This window comes from Gossypium hirsutum, chromosome A06, assembly GCF_007990345.1.
Source record: "Gossypium hirsutum isolate 1008001.06 chromosome A06, Gossypium_hirsutum_v2.1, whole genome shotgun sequence".
Taxonomy (NCBI): Eukaryota; Viridiplantae; Streptophyta; class Magnoliopsida; order Malvales; family Malvaceae; genus Gossypium; species Gossypium hirsutum.
The window spans coordinates 109,843,947-109,847,501 of NC_053429.1; the positions used below are offsets into that span (position 1 = coordinate 109,843,947).

A 3,555-nucleotide genomic window follows, 5' to 3' on the forward strand; every position below is an offset into this window, starting at 1 on the left:
GAATGTGTGTCGGTGCCATTACTACTCCCAAGGGGTTTGTTACACCCCGTTATTACTTCTCAGGAACAAGGATATAGTAATACAACGACATCCCTTATTCTGAAAAAATATATATATAATATATAAATACTTAGTATTGTACAATAAATGCTGTAATGGTAGATAGAACTTAGGGTTTGAAGCATGATGCTAGCATTAATGAAGTTGCAACCTCATTCATTAATGCTTATGAATTGTCGATACAATATTCTTTCATCTAAATGTGATTCATCCATTGGGATTTTAGAAGGTTCAAGTTGCTAGAATGATCATTTGTCTTAGTAAAATTTTTGTAGCCTTGCCAGTTTCTATTTTACTTAAGGACAAGTAAAAACTCAAATTTTGGGGTATGATAGCACTAGAAAGAACATAGCTTTTCCTCCTTACTTATTGGTTAAATTGTTCCCATTTAGTTATCCTTAGCATAAATTTTAGCATTTTTAGTTTAGTAAATTGCATTTTATAACTCAGTGAATCCTAGCCTATTTTATCCTTAATTTTGCTATCTTTTTGCATTAATGTTGCTACATAAGTGAATTTCGGATTGCGTCCAAAATTGTCGCTGCACCTGACAGTTATCCGGATAAGCATTAAATTTGTGTGAGCTGTCCAGTCTGGTACAACCAACAAGTACTAACAAAGACAGAATAATTTTGAGGAAATGACACTTGTACTGTTGAAGGAGGACATAAAAGGTGCACGTGAAAAGAAAAAGAGGGATTTTCTTTTTTCCAGATTATCATCTCCATCATCTGATCTTAAAGCTTGCGGCCATGGCAGCTTAAGCCTCTCACGGGCGAGCGAACGTGAAAATCAGATGCAGACTAGTTTCTGACGAGAAGACCTAAGTGCGAGACAAAAGGGAATAGAGAGATTTAGTTGAGTTATCTAGGAATAGTATTCTCTACTCAGTTCTTTCTTATTTCTTTATGAATGCTGATGATTATTTTCTATTTCCTATTTGTATGGAAGTGCACATGAATTCTTTGATTAAATGTTATCTTATTCAATCTTGCTTTTATTGTTTAATCTTGGGGTTTGAATGTTTTTAACACGGAAATGTTATTGCAGTCACTGACACTGGAAAGTGCAATGATAGTTTGAGCCAACAAGCATTACAATTGTAGTTGGGTGCGGATTAGAGGAATTTAGTTCACTTGTTCTTAATAGTGCTATATTGCCATCATCGGAAGGCGAGGGTAGTATGCATGTTTAAGTCTTGGATTAAATAGAGGAGTGACACTGAGTAAGATATACATTGAACTTTATTGCTTCGACAATCACCTATCTTTTTATACCTTGTGAGCACTTAGTATTCTGTTGAAGATTCATGTTGAGGATATCAGTTTATCATTATCATATTTTATTTTATTGTTTACAAGTTATTGTATCAACAACTATTCTCACAATTTATTTCGTTTCCATCTAGTTGTTGCACCGACATTAATAGACAAAAGACTACCATCCCTGTGGGACCGATATCCAATAAACTCACATCTTTCTAGTATACTTGCATCGACAGTGTACACATACACATTATTGTTGTGACGTTAAACAGTAGATCACCCTTCCGTAGCAAGAATCTCTTATGCTACATGGTACAGTAAAGTTCCATGGATCCTTCATTTTTAGGGGCAGCTGGTTTTGCAAGAATACACTACATTCCTTCGTTAACACGACAGTCAAAAACTCTCCAAGTCTTCTATTTTTGGACAGGATGTCCTTCATAAATTTTATGTAGTTCAGCATTTGCTTAAGCGCTTCTACCAACAGAATATTGATGTGAAGCTATTTGAGTACGTCTAAAAAACTTCTTGAATTGGAATTCTTTCTTTTGTTTTAGAATTCTTTGAGGGTAGGGTGATGGAAGATTCTTAACTTGTGCTAGAAAATTCTTCTAAGGCATTTGTTTTGCATCTGACATAGATGTTAGTTTAATAGAATTGACCAATTTAAGGGTTACCTTGTTAGAGTTCACAGATTCTGGTTTTTGAAAAATCAGAGTTTCAACAGTTGGTTAAACTTCTTTTTTTTCTTGAACATTAGTGGGTTCATCTTCAATCTCCACAATATTAGGCTTTAGTGTTCTTCAACTCCACAAAGTGACCACTTTGCAATGCTCCTTGCTTGGATCTCTAGGGTTTTCCGTGTCACTTGGCAAAGTGCCTTGTGCTCTATTTCATTGTTCACTAGCTAATTGACCTATTTGATTCTCCAAGTTCTTCAATGTTGCTGCTTGGATTTGAATCATTGTGTCATTTCTCTCCATTTATGCTTTCAACAAGTTTTCCAAACTATTGGAGGATTCACCTTGGGATGGTTTTTGAACTTGTTAATTAAATCCTGTTAGCTAACTTGGCCTTGATTGCATGTAAGTGTTGCTAGGACCCATTCCTTAGTTAATTCATGAGAAATTAGGATGGTTTCTCCATGAAGGTTTATAAAAGTTTGACTGGGATCCTAGCCCACTTCGATTCCGATTCAGATTTTCCACATAATAGATGAACTATGGGTTTGATAGGTAATTTTTGAACATGTGTCCATCTTTATAGGAAGCATAAGAGATGTTTTAAAATTTTCTAGGTTGCTGTCCTGTCAGATTATTATTGAAATCGTTAGTAGTAAGATTCTGAAGCATTGAGGACAAAGAAGATACCTAAGCTGTAAGGGATGTATGTACATTAACCTCATGTACTCTTGCGACTTTTCATCTTGTGGCAATTCAACTGGTTGGCCACTAGTAGTTATTACTAGTTATTCGTTCAATAATTTCATAAGCCTCATTATAAGACTTAAAGAAAAGTGCCCCATTTTTGGAAGTGTCTACCAACATCCTTGTATATGCGTTGAGACCATTATAGAAGGTCTCCAACTAGATGCAATATGGAATTCCGTGATGAGGGCACTTTCTTAATAATTCTTTAAATCTCTCCCACACCTCATACAAGGATTCATCATCCATTTGCTGGAAGGTAGTGATCTCATTTTGCAACTTAGCATTCTTACTAGGTGAAAAGTACTTCAATAGGAAGTGTTCTGCCAATTGTTGCCATGTAGAAATTGAACCAGGTGACAATGAATTTAGCCAAGCTCTTACTCTGTCCTTTAGTGAATATGGAATAGTTTAAACCTTAATGCATCTTCAGTAACTCCGACTAGCTTAAAAGAGTCACTCACCTCCATAAACAATCAAAGGTGAAAGTGGGGATCCTTAATAGTCATCCCAGTGAATTGGCGCACTGTCTGAAGCATTTGAAACATAACGGGCTTCAACGAACTGTAGTGCCTCGATCTTAGGTGTAACGATACCCATATTAAGTTCATGGAAAAGTGGCATGACATATTGTCTTAAGGCTCGGTCTCTATCATCAGCAATAAGGTCATATTTCGAGCATTTGTAGCTCCATTTTCTTGATCTTGATTCTAATTTTCAAGATTCATTTCTCCAGTCTATCTTTGAGCTACTTGCCTTCTCCTTTGTCTAAATATTCTTTTGTTTTAGGATCTACTAGAGTA

At 35.7% G+C, this 3,555-nt stretch overlaps 1 non-coding gene across 1 annotated transcript; it reads left to right on the top strand.

The window, feature by feature from the left end:
- Positions 1 to 2,927: 2,927 nt before the first annotated feature.
- On the top strand, positions 2,928 to 3,033 carry LOC121231311 (small nucleolar RNA R71). The gene has a single exon (XR_005929372.1). It is a non-coding gene; the product is annotated as a small nucleolar RNA R71 (small nucleolar RNA).
- The last annotated feature ends 522 nt before the right edge of the window (positions 3,034 to 3,555 follow it).